The sequence below is a fragment of the Seriola dumerili genome, unplaced genomic scaffold (assembly GCF_002260705.1).
Source record: "Seriola dumerili isolate Sdu_G_001 unplaced genomic scaffold, Sdu_1.0 BDQW01000017.1, whole genome shotgun sequence".
In the NCBI taxonomy this organism is placed as follows: domain Eukaryota; kingdom Metazoa; phylum Chordata; class Actinopteri; order Carangiformes; family Carangidae; genus Seriola; species Seriola dumerili.
In genome coordinates, this window is record NW_019174272.1 from 703,033 (window position 1) to 715,145 (window position 12,113).

The window sequence follows — 12,113 nt, forward strand, 5'->3', positions numbered from 1 at the left end:
CTACCTGCAATCACTAATGGCAAATACACTAAAAGAACCATCCCTGTACATTTAATGTCAAATCTCATCAGCACCATCATGTTCAGTGGAAACGAACATCGCTCTCACCTCTTTCCATTCACGCCGACTGGCTGAAGGGTGTGTTTGTTTCTCCACAATCATTTATGTGTAATGCTTTTTGTTTTATGTCGCTTTCTGTCTCCACATCCCGGGCACTGATGTGAAAGACAAATCTCGCTGCGGGAACAATGGAGTTTATATTAAATCATGTAATATTGCAAAGTACAAGAAAGGGCACGTCATTTCTGTTTGCCTGCACATGAAAAGTGGTAAAACAAGGGCTGTGTGAGACTTTTCCTGATATGAAACACTTTGATCAGGTACCTAATGAGCTGCCGTTGACATGGCTTTGAGAGAAAACGTTCATGTTGCTTAAAGTGTCCGATGATATTTCCAAGAAAGAACATTTGTGCTTTTCTAGGATATCGGCTAATCTAGAAAGGGTTGTCCTTTCTTTTCTTTGACAGGAGAAGAAAATGTTTTTCAGGATTATTCATTCTATAAATGAAGCCTGTGGATGGTAAATCTGTTTTAGTAATGTTATTTCATTTGTGTGAATAAAAGCAATAGAGACCACACAAGAATGGACATGCACATCTTAGACACTACGAGGGTGGGTAGAGCTTTAGTAACACACACACACACACACACACACACACACACACACACACACACACACACACACACACACACACACACACACACACACACACACACGTGTGTGTATCTACTATTTTAGTCATCTTAAGTGCCAAAATGAGTTTTGCTGCCTCTGGGTAGGTGTTGAGACAATCAAGCCATGCAGGGATTAAAAAAGATTAATACACAGCGCAGGAAATTAAACTTCAGTGACTTTAACGATATTCATGAGTGGAGCTCACTTATTCACTTCAGGCAGGCACTTTAATAAGCAAAGAATACAGTAAGGAACCCAAACACTATCAATCAATCAAAATGATATGCAATTTGAGTTGCAAATTGATAAAATGCCAGGCTTCTCTTAGCGTATTACTTTTGTTAATACGATGCTATGTTCCTCACTTTCTGACAGTTGGCGGCATAAATGATTACAGCAGATCAGATTTTACTTTCGTAATTTAGGCTTTCTTAATTTTGTCAGCAAGTGAGGAAGCGAGGAAAAATGTGTGACTAACGTTTATGCAACACACGTTTTCAACCAACAAAGCACTAGTCATTTTCAAGATTATACTGATGACTTTTGCCTTTGTTAGACAGGTGATTGTAGAGAGGAAACATGGTGAAAGTGAGAGGAATGAAAAGTGTGTAAAGTCTTGAGACTGCAGCAGGACACTTAAAGTTCCAATGTCACAGGAAAACAAAAGATCTAACACCAAGCCAGGAAATAAAGAGGCAAAACAAGAGCTACAAACTCCAAAAGGTAATTCAGTGACCTAGATATTAAAGCTTTTCTGCCATTTCGTTCTCCCCTGCCTTGTCCAACCATCATGTTGAGTTAAGGCAAGCATTATGCTGGGAAGACTATTTGTTTAGGTGAGGAGCAGCCGCAGAGCTAATATGAGCACAATTTGCTCAGCAGGTCAGAGGCGCAGAGTGGAGGAAGTAAATGAGGCAGTTCTGCCCCCTTGGGTGCAGCCCCTGCCTCATACATCACTGGATGTTTTATTCAATACAGCCAGGAAGGCAGGTGCCCTGACTGTGGGGGCGCCTGCCCTGCTGTAGGGGCCCATATTACATTCAGGGAGCTGCCTGTCTGTGGGGCTGCTGGAGAGAGAACGACTGGAGGTGGTGAGGAAGATCAATTTTGAGGACGCTTGTAGTCTAATGATAAAACATACTGTGTGCAGCTTTTTCACTGCACAGTCAGCATACGGTGCAGGCTCGTTTAGGTGCTGTGTGAGCGATGATGCTAAATGCTGCAAAGCAACCTCAGCATCCCAGAAGGTTCAAAGTTCACAGGTTACTTTAACTTTATCAGCCAACATTCATATTCAAACAGAAGATGAACTTCAGTTACACTCGGGGTAATCTATTTGCATTGGAGGCTTGGGCTGCAGAGGACACATTTGCTAAAGAATTCACAGGACAATGACAAATTGCCTCCAGACCTCAATGCAGCACAGAGCATCATCCATGTCGCCGAGCACAAAGTGAAAAGTTTTACAGCGTTACGCACACATCTCCATGAATTTTATGAGTTCCTTGATAAAAGCCACTCACAATATGCAGGCAGGCCATAAAAAGAGAGTGTATATCATTAACATACCAGGGTGAAAAATCACTAATTGCAGTACACTAGTCACCCTCCCCACACGCAGTGACGCACGGGGGCGTGCAGATGAGAAATTCGCACCTTTTGCTCTGAGTCGCAACTCCTCTAGTGCCACATATTCCTGCCTGTGGTGCCTGCGGTGCAATACCCTCGACAATACACTTAATTGCTACCCATACTTGAAAAGACCAATATTACACATCAAAGCAGCTCCTAAAGCCATTCGGGAGCGGCTCTCTAACAAGTCGATTTTTACAACACTTCCTTTACTATTGTGGGTCACGCATGGAAACAAAGGGTTTAAATCTGAGGCATCGTTATATGAGCAGCATCCTGGGAAAATGGAGCATTTACAAACATCATTATTTTCTGCTGTTCCTCTATTTACCATCCCGAAAGGCTTCAGCGAGGCTCTGACGGAAACTACGTTAATGGTTTGAAAGGATGACCCGAAACATTCAAAATCTGCAAGACTTAGAAAGACAGAAATTTAAAAATATATTTACCATAAATTGCTCCGTAGTGCAGACTAGAACTCCATGCAGATTGTAGCATTCACTGATCAATCTGCCAATACTTCTGTGGTCCAAATTAAAAAGGATTCATTCTGTTCTCCAAAATCCAGCAGCCGCTTTGTCGATGTCAAATGCTGATTAAGTTTATCCTCTTCCGATGGAATGCAAATATACCGGCAACCCTGCGAATTAGATTCCACACTCTAGCTTCTAGCATGCAAAGTTAATAAGCTTTGCCTTTTTTCTCGACTCGGCTGCCAATTTTTGTCGAGGGCAAAAGCGCAGGTCGGCAATTTCAGGAGCGTCCTCGGCAGGATTGCGCACAGAGTGCGCTTCGGGTTTTCAACGTTTAGCCTCCGGAACAAAGTAAAAGGTCCAGGTTGCTCCTCTTTTAGCTTGTAGATATTTCCAAATAACAGAGCTGTTAGTCGAAAGACTGGATGGTTGAACTACTACGCAGTACTCCAAAATCCTCCGCTGTTACGCATGGGTTTAAAGTGGTCCGCCTGCTCACTATAGACGACCTTATGTGAAATGTAACATGCAAATGTTATTAATATTACCTAGGCAATATTGTGTGAAGGTACCCTGAAAGAAATCAAGGCTGGGTCAAAGCAGCTGCCTGAAATATCCTAAACTGATGCGATGCGATGTAAAAATCCCGGTGATCAGGCTCTGCTCCGTCCGTCACTTTCTCCGTGGTGTCGGCAGCCTCTCTGAGATGTCTTGCCTCCCGATTCAGACTCAGATTTCCAGCTGAGGCTGTGGAGTGACCTCGATAGCAAAGCTCCGAGATGCTCTCTTTGGTGTATTAACCAAATAAGAAACGGTTAAGTGTGAATAAAGAGCTAGCTGCTTCAGGCAGCTCCGGGATGCAGTCCTGCCCTTGTGCCGAGCTGCCGAGACTGACAATAACCCGGAACGCTGCAGACTGTCAGGCTGCACAGACCGCCCACCGACCAATCACTGTACCGAGGGAACAGAAACATTCCCACGGGTTGGCCAATCATCGGTAATTGAGGACTGTTACCATAGAGATGCTCGGCGTCCAAGCGTCTGAAACCACGTTGTTTATTCGCGGAAAAAAAAAACAAAAAAAACTCAGACATAAATTGCCGTGGCAGAATGCAGATTGAGATCTTTAATCATTCTTTTATCCTTAACAGCGTTTCAGCCTTTTTTCCCAGCAGCCTTGTTAAAGGTTAAAGACACCATCCTTTAATGGGACGACCTGGGCTCAAACCTGCAGGCAGAGAAGTGCCCTTGAGCAACACATTGAATCACTTCGAGCTGCAAGAATGCTGCTCTGCAGCTGGTCTGCAGGGATAAATAAAGTATTATTATGCAACCTGAATAAAATTAAATGTGATTAGCATGCTAAATGAAGCTACTGTTTATGAATTGGTAACTTGAAAATGCCATTTAACTTAATTGTTTTGAAACTCCTGTAGGACAAATTTTCCATACAGATAATAAACATCTTATAATATGAAGAGTCTGGCAACTGTGTGATCATCAAGGAGCAACCTCAGAGACACGAACTTTATTGTGTTCTATAAGCGTTTATTTTTATGGATGCAATGTTCTTGCAGCAGCACTTATAACATGCATAGGGTCGCTCACACACATACAGTGTGTAGGTCTCCTGACTACCTCCAATGTTAAATTACCTAAATATATTTCAGCAAGAGGATCTTTTAGGAAGTATGACATTTCTGTGGCTACTTACCTTTGCAGAATTCCATCACCAGCTTACATGAGTCACAGGAAACCTTGCAAAACACCTGTTTTTGCTAAATGTCATTACAACAGTGAGGAAGCGGAGGGTTTACTATGACAGAGGCCCTTTAGTATTCTTCTTCTACGTCTTGCCAATTGTGTCCGGTGCACACAGACCCTGGGACACACAAAGGCAGTACAAGCAATCACACATCATGGACTCTCATAATAAGCTGACGCTGGGAAGTGGGTGATGCAGCACTCAGCTTATGCCAGTGCTGATAAGAGCCTGAAAGTATTACCTCGGTCTGGCAGCCTGCTCCAAGAAATCCATCCTGAGCCAGGTCATCAATTCTGCCCTATCTGATTGCTCACCAATCCCTGGCAGCTCCATGTCGCTGTCCTGGCTTCTGCCTTTGAAATACTCTCTATGACTTGCACTTTCATGCTAGTTCTTTCACAGAAAAATAGTTACATACTGTATGTACATGTAGGTGCTTTTATGCGGTCTTACACCTACATGACAGATAGTAAAACAGTGAACAGCGGCTCTCAGAGAGGTAAAAATTACCAGAGCATTGGAGCGCTTGGCTTAGTCAATCCTTTAAATGTATTAGCTCCAATCACATCTCCGCCTCACTGCTGCAGTGGACCTATAGAGCATACATTAAAGCCTGTGGAGTTCAATCATATCACCTACGCCATGTGGCTGCATAGTCAATCAAACAGATGAACAATTAATTGAAAAATACTCAACCAGAGCTCTGTTGTGCTCCTGTGAGGCAGGCAGGCAGGCAAATAAGCCATTTGATTAGCTGATAAGCAGATGACTCAACAAACATTCAAGGCATGTTTACTGTGGTTTGATTAGAGTACGCCCAATACGCAGAAGATTGGACACAAATACGTTGTGAAAACACTCAGCTGTTCCAATCCCCAAGGCAGCATGAGGGCACATAAAAACAATGAATTATTTATGGGGGAGACTAGCGAAATATCACAGTGGATAATTTTCTGTCGGCTATATTAAATGTAGTTTTCAAAATAATATGTCTGAGTCTGTGCATTTCCCAGGAATCATTCCCAATGACAGGATATAGAGCCTGGAGATTGGATATGAAATCATATTAGATATTTCCCTGCCAAGAAACCTATGAGCGTTTAACTGAAACACCAAAGCAAGGGTTATTCACATGCTAATTGGGTCTCCTTCTTTCTTAGTAAATATGATCAAAGGATATTTGCTTTGTCTCTGTTTAAGGTATTAGCTCTGGTTCAAAATGAAAGACCTCACTATCAAGGCAAGCTTTTGGCATGCCTCATCCGAGAGAGGGTTCACAATACCAATAAATCCAGGTTTGGCTTCAGTAAAAACCACTGCAGCTTCTGTTTGAATCGGGTATCTCATAAATAAAGCTCTTGTACGCCCCATCCAGATCTAACATTAGTGACTGTCTCCGAGCTGAAAGCCTTACGCTGTTACAATTTGTTCCTGAAAGTGGACTCAGTTTAATTGAGCAAAGTTTAAGTCTCCACAAACAGCAAAGTAACAGAAAAAAAAATCGATGGCAGCAGAGGCATGGAAAAAAGAGATAGCATTGATTTATCTGCCATTGATTCGTGAGGATCGCTGCATTGTGCCCTCCGGGTGAAATGCACGCTGTCTGCCAACTGATGGGGATGAATCTGAAAAGGTGTCAAGTGGTTAGAGGACACAGAGGTGGAGGATGAGATCAGGGGCAGCCAGAGGTGGCAGGGGAGGAAGAGTAGACTGAGAGTGGGAGCGAGGGCATGAAGTATCAAACGGAGTGAAGGCGGTAGACGAAAGGCTTGATAAGAGAGGATAATGTTGCAAGGATGACACCAGCACTACGCGGGGTTGAGTCTCCATAGTGTTGCGTTAAATGTCTTTGACAGAAGCGAGAAGAGATCAGCATGAAAGCAAAGAGCTTAGTGAAAGAGCAAAAGGCCTGAAGCTAAAACCATCATATGAACCAAGACACCAGTTAAAACCAAGACTTCTCTGTCCTGTTGACAATATCAACATTTTAAATGAAAAGACCTCAGCTGATCCCTATTTTAACTGTTGTAAGCACAACAGTAGACCATCATCGGTTTATTCAGTGTGAAGTCAAAGGCTGTTGGCTACAATAACACCGTGTGAGTAAGCATATATCAAATCCCACTGTTGCAAGTGCTTGACAAAGCCAAGCATCTTTTGCAATATTTTAAGTCTCAGCAATTGGCAAATAGATGTCTCCCCAGAAACTTTACACTGACAGCCAAATGTTGTTGAGGAGAGGGGAAGCCAGGACAGAGATCAGAGGGCAATCCAGCCGCACAGACCCAGACGAAGAGGTGTTACTCCCTGAACTTTGGTATCTTTACAACATCTGTCTCCTCTCTGGCTGCTGGCAATCACATGTCCACAATGAAACTGAAGGAGACCTACATGTTTGTGCTACTGTGGTGGAGAAACCAAGTATTTGGTTGATAAAATAGTAAGAAAGATTTTCCCTATGGCCTTGCTATTGTGAAGAAAGTGAAATTTCACCCATTTAGTCTAGGTTTGGACTTTTCTTTTGTGTGTGTGTTTTTTCTTCTTTAATTTAACTTTGTCAAGTTCTCGGTATCAGTGTTTTGTGTTCAAGGTATAATAAAAAATGTAGTGACTGTCACTTGTTTATGTATAAAAAAGGACAAGGTGTTCCTGAACAGTTGGTTGAGAGTGACTGTGCTTTGCAACCTTGTTTTGTATTCAAGGTGGAGTTTAAGTGAAGCTGACTTGACTTGACACAAAGATTGTCACTTGTTTATGTCTTGGAAGGCTGTTTTCTTGAGCAGTGTTTTGGTTCAACCCTGGAAAGCATCTGGTTTCCTGTGTGCGACCAGTCAGAGATGTCTTCATGAGACACACATGAGTACACACAGGAAGCTGTTTGCAGACAGGTTGAGTTGAGGTTATGTGTGGTGCCCCGAATGTGTGGGATGACTGTGCTTTTGGGGGGGGATTTGTTATTTGCTATTCACGGGCCCAAAGTTCAATAAAAAAAGCAAAAAAAAACAGCTAAATCAAATTACAGCAGTAGCGTGAGGGTGTGAAAAGCAGAAACTGAACGAGAAATGAGAAATGACAATGTTCATTTGCGCATTTATATTATAATGTCTTTCGACAAAACACACAGATGATCAGAGATGAAATGTTGTTCATTTCACATTGTCAGGTCTTAACACGTCTCCATTAAATAGAAGCATAAAAGTGCTTGAGTGTGGGAAGGTCAGGCACAGCATGACCACTGTCACACCTGTTAAACCTGATGGCAGCTCTTCCTCCTCATAAAAACTGAAAAAAACATGAGAGGAGGCACCTGAACTATTTGAATTTGTTATATCTAAGGTAAAACGTTATGTTTCAGTAATTGTAAAGCTTTGAAGCAGAAGTTCTTACATCTAGCTGTCACTACCCTGCAAGAAAATAAAACCCTTTTTAACACCTTTCATGGCGTTTGTCAGCACCTTTGTGCGAGCTGCAGCTCCCAGCAGCACATTAAAAAAAGGCACATTTACCCATATTCTTTTATTTATTAAGTAATACAAATGTGCGAAAGATGAATCATATTTTACACCAAGTTAAATATTTTGCACCTTAATATCAAAATAAAAAAATATCAGCATCCAACAAAAGCTGAAGTACTAAACAACTTGGCTGATGCTGCTGTTTATCAAGGAAGCCTTCATGTGACCACACACATATGAATTGTATATTTATGCGGTTGTTTTTCTCCTAACAGCAGCTGGTTAAGGCAGGTCTGCCAAGAACACAGCTATACTTCCTGTTGTTTGAGAGCTTCACGTGTTCTATCTCCCCTCTCTCCATACAATGCAGGGTCAGCTTAGCACTGGTGTCTGTGACAGGTGACGGGCCGCTTTGTTTTAGTTAAAGAGATGTCACTGAGAGAACAGCTAAACCACAGGCTATATAATCAACGTGGGTAAAACAACGCAAAGAAAGTCCATTTTAAATCAGATTTCTATCCCTACTTGTTCCTCTCTGCTCAGTGATGAAGGATTGTGATGATCTCTGCTCTAATTAGATACCTTAATCTTCTGAATATGTGACTGTAATTTCAATAGAAGTTGATTAAAGTCCTTCACTATGCCCCACTTCCATAGCCTACTACATACTTATTCGAACCACATTTCAAGTATGCAGTGTGTTCACAAAAGTATACTGATTAAACACAAACTGATTTACTTGATTTTTGAGCGTGGTGTTGAAGGACACTTTGTCTCACAATGTGATGCGAACTGGAGGAGCAGTGAGGGAGCTGCAGGAACATTTAAAAAAAAAAAAAAAAATACATTAAAACTGCCAGAAAATAGTTTGACAAAACCATCTCAACTTAAGGCCTGCTTCCAAGCCTTTGTCAGAGTTTTCAACCATATCAAACAGTCTTCAGTTTCACAAAGCAATCCCATCTCAAGAACTGGTTACTAACCTTTAACCTTTCCTGGAGCTCTCAACCATATGTAACTGCAGCTTAGCTTTGCATAGTTTGATGTTCATCTTATACCATTTCCATATAGTACTTTATTTTATTTTATACTACTTGCAAACAATACTCTTACAAAAGGGTATTTTTTCAAAATATTGTTTTAATGTTTTAGGTAGACTTATTTTAAAGTAGTGTTTTCCATCTGTTAAAAATAACAGCCTTAAAGCTGCAGAGTCAGTCATTTGCATTTGCATTAATGGACAAAAAAATTCAGAGGATTTTGTCCATCCCTGTTGCCTGTTACTGTATTCTGAATTCTTCATCTTTCATTTTGAATTGCTTAAGCTTGTTCATTTCAAGTTGTCAAGGCAGCTGGTTGAACACTTTCCATGTCTCTCCATCTCAGTCAGTCTGGCTCCAGTGGACAGAGGGACCATCATCCTCTGCTCTGCACAGTGCTCAGCTCTGCCCAATTTTGCACCTCCGTTCGCAAGTGATAGAGCACTATCAGTTCTGACAGCTCCCCAGAGCCACTGGGATTTGAGTGCTCCCTCCTTTCACCCACCCTGCACCCCCAAAACACACACACATATAGTACACAATCACACACATTCACCTCATCTTTACTGTCTGTCTCTTAAAAGGACGAGGGCTGGAAATGAAAGGCGGAACAAAAGCTGTCAGAGTAAAGAAAGAAACAGAGAAGTGAGGATATCTGTAGGGATGCTCAGGACAATGGGATACTTTGTCCCTAGTTACATTATTGGCTTGTGTTTAATTTGAAACAGACAGCTAATCACATTAGAGACAGCCTCTCCACAACACTTACGTACCGCTGTCTCCTGGAAGCAATCACCACGTTGAAACTCTCATTGGATTCTCGGTCCAATTACTTAACTCTGTACAAATCGTCCACAATGCAACTGAATTGAGAAGCTGAAATGATTACGACATTTATAGTTTAAAGTGGGGAGTTTTAACTACAGGAGGCATAAACATAATGATAATGACAATGATGACAATAATGACAATAATTATGATAATGATAATGATGACCATGATGATGTTAAGCTTTCCTAGCTTGTTATTTTTAGCCTTTATAAATGCATTTGTCGTTCTTACAGGATTTTTTTTTTTTTTTTTGTCCTCTCACTGGAAAACTATCAACTATAGAGAAGACGGTGTTTGTTATTTAGAGCGAGAAGAAATAACATAGTCTTCCTCTCAAACACACAAAATCTTATTCAACTGGGGTTTTATCTTGGTCTGATATGACCAGAAGCTTATGGTGGCCAATGGCAAATGTTATAGATGTATGTTTAGACATTATACTAATTCAGTTGGGTGACTTTTGACTCTGCACTACTACCAAACTGATAGTCTCACTTTAAACAGATTTTTGATTGTTTTGGTGATTTGTGGGCAGTGGAAACAAGCTGTAAACACATTTTAACTTTGGGGTTGATATGACCTCCTTATTCACAAAGAGTTGCCTATTTACACATACAGCAGTTACACTAGCCTTAATGCTAAGTCATGTTTCTGGCCACCTGATGAGAGTTGGCTATGTCCACACTAATATGTTTTAGACTATCTCTGTCCAGACAAACATTTTAGCTTCATATCAGAAATAATCTCCATCCAAATAAATGGCATATCACATGATCATTCTCATTCACTGGCGGTGTGAACAAGAAGTTTATTGTCTACTCTGGAGGTGGTTAGTTGCAGAAAATACTACAAACAAGAAACACCACTGGTAGACGATACTGGTAAGACCTGATCAGGGACCGGACGTGGGTGTCTGTCATTGTTTTGAAAAAACTGCTTCTGCTTCTGCCCGTCCACAGTAAAACACACCCTCAGAGTTTTCAAACAGTGCCAGCAGTAGGGCTGGGTCATATGACTTCAAATCAATGTCACAATTATTTCACTTTTACCTTGATTATGATTAATGAACGTTTACATGGTGCTTATCAGTCTCTCTCTTTTTTCGAGCCATGCAATCTTCATATTCGGCAAATGCGACTGTGTTCCAAGTGATTAAACAAATTAATGGTATTAGCTTTGGTCGCTATCCATGTTGGATTCACCACTGTACTGACTGATAAGACCCAATCAGGAGGTGAGACACATGTGTCTGTCATTGTTTCCAAAAGTCTCAGTTTCTTCCTGTCCAGACTACAGTGCAAACCTGGGAAAGCAGTTTCCAGAATTGTCAGTTTTAGTGGCTTGAAAACTCTGGAGCAGTGTGGACACCAGGTGCAAATGCAGCAAAAGTGATGCGTTTTAAAACTAAGACATGTAGTGTGAAAGTAGCCTGGGGCTCAGTGTTAACGCTCGTGTCATCCATATCGGCATCCTTACTTTGAGGGAACATGGGCTATGGGGATGGACAGAGTGGAGGCAGATGAGCCAACACAAGGTAGTATTTTTTTAAGGGGACAGTTCATGAACACATGCATTCGGGGAAGTATTAACCGAATTAACTGACATGAGGTGAGGGGTTCTAAATGTCGGTTTTGATACTTTTTCAGTTAATTGCCCAGTCCTAACCAGCGTTTCTAAAGGTCTCCATTTTAAGGGCTGGAAAACTAAGCAGAAGTGATATGTTTTAAAACAAAATCTATCAATGTGGATGTAGCCTAAGTATAGCATGTCCCTCCTTTTAGCTCTGCTTTGGTCTCCACCAACTCCTGAAGGAAATGTCTAGCTCTGTAGCTGCTAAATGCTCCACTATGTTCACCAGCTGGTTGCTAACTTCACCTGTATGCTGCTTGGTGCTGGGCATATACATACAAAATGGATTTTTGGAGTATTTTTACTGAGAATAGCTGCCGGCTCTGTCTCAATGCTCAAAACAATGCTGCTCAGAGCACAGAGAGTGAACGGAAACAGTAAAGTTGCAGGTTGTAAAAACAAAAAGATGAACTGAAAGATGCTAAAAAAAAAAAAGCGCTGTGATGCTAAAGGAAACAGCAGATTGTAGTTATAATTATCTGTGGGTTCACCATCACTAAGAGCGACATCTTTCACATACAAGTAGTTGTGTTGAGAGGTTGCTTCAGAGAC

At 41.4% G+C, this 12,113-nt stretch overlaps 1 protein-coding gene across 1 annotated transcript in view; it reads right to left on the minus strand.

Annotated features, from left to right (window-relative positions):
• Positions 1 to 3,703, minus strand: part of fam222a (family with sequence similarity 222 member A) — a 46,866-nt gene extending 43,163 nt beyond the window's left edge. Inside the window, exon 1 of the mRNA XM_022758678.1 lies at positions 2,818 to 3,703. The gene's annotated coding sequence lies outside the window, so the exon portion shown is untranslated. The remainder of the gene's footprint in view (positions 1 to 2,817) is intronic.
• Positions 3,704 to 12,113: the final 8,410 nt, after the last annotated feature.